The following is a 1,367-nucleotide window of genomic DNA, read 5'->3' on the forward strand; positions in this document are numbered from 1 at the left end:
CAGCAGAACCTTGGTGTCAGCAAGAAGTTTCCAACAGTCTGATGACAAATGTCTCGGTCCAGAATGCTGACTGCAGCCAATGGGAAGTGGGCAAGCCCCCTCATCCTGTGACTAGAGGAGTAGGCGTCCTCTCCCCTCCCTACCTGGGGATGAGCTCCAGAAGCCTCCGTATCCCAGCACCCCCCAACCTGAAAACAGGGCGCCAAAGGTGTCAATCTGCAAACAAAAGCAACTTCAAAATAAACAAGGGGAGTACACAGCGGGACATCCATATACAGAGGAGGTCAAGATGACATAAGATTTAAGATTGCTTTAAACTTTGGAACATAAAGGGAAATTCCAGAGTAACTACACTTGATCTTAGCCAAAAGGCCGAGAAGCGATTGCCAGAGTAACTACAAAGAAAATCTATACATCTACTCATTAAAGCAGAAAGGAAAATAAATTGAAAAAGAATATACAAAAATATCAACACAACAAAAGATCCACAAGGAAATTCCAAGGTGACGGAGGTGGGAGGGACTCAATACAGAGAATTATATTAGCACCACTCACACACACACACACACACACACACACACACACGCACAAACATCAAATTGATGGCAGCAGAAAACCCATACATGTCAACAGTCACACCAAATGCCAAAGCTTTGGTTTAAATACACCAGTCAAGAGACGGAGTGTGGTAAAATGGATAAAAGCACACTATCCATTGATATGTCACCTCCAAGAAATACATCTTAGACACAAAGATACAGATAGACTAAAAATAAAAGAATGGAATATATATATATGTTTATATATAATCTCAAACAGGAACCATAAAGGAAACAGAGGGTGCTGTTTAATGTTTGATATGATAAACATTCAGTAAAAACCATCATAAGAGACAAAAAAGGGTGTTGTGCAATACGTAGAGTGTGAGTCCAGTGTGAAGGCATATTTACGAGAGCCCCCATATGCATAAAACAAACTGTGAGTCACAATTGGCTAGATGACACTGGGTTCTCTTTTTTCAAGGTTTCCTTTCTTTATAAGTCTCTTTCTTTTTAGGGCTTTTAACATAATTGAAAAGATTAATAGATAGTTCTACAATGACAGTGGAAACTTTAAACACCATTTTTGAAAATCGAACAAACAGAAGGAAACTCATCAAAGATACAGACAATGTAAATAATACTATCAACCAGCTCAACTTCATAGATATGTGCAGACCATATAACTCAACAGTTTCACAGGAAATTCTAAAGTATAGAAGCAATGCAAACCATCTTTTCCAATCAGAATGATGTGAAAGTAGAAATGACCCTGCACGCCCCCCAAACAAAAGGGGGGGTGGAGATGGATAAACACATGGAAACTAA

At 39.4% G+C, this 1,367-nt stretch overlaps 1 pseudogene; it reads right to left on the reverse strand.

The window, feature by feature from the left end:
• Positions 1–278: 278 nt before the first annotated feature.
• LOC142460343 (U2 spliceosomal RNA) lies at positions 279–384 on the reverse strand (annotated as a pseudogene).
• Between the last annotated feature and the right edge of the window lie 983 nt (positions 385–1,367).

The sequence above is a fragment of the Tenrec ecaudatus genome, chromosome 10, assembly GCF_050624435.1.
Source record: "Tenrec ecaudatus isolate mTenEca1 chromosome 10, mTenEca1.hap1, whole genome shotgun sequence".
NCBI lineage: Eukaryota > Metazoa > Chordata > Mammalia > Afrosoricida > Tenrecidae > Tenrec > Tenrec ecaudatus.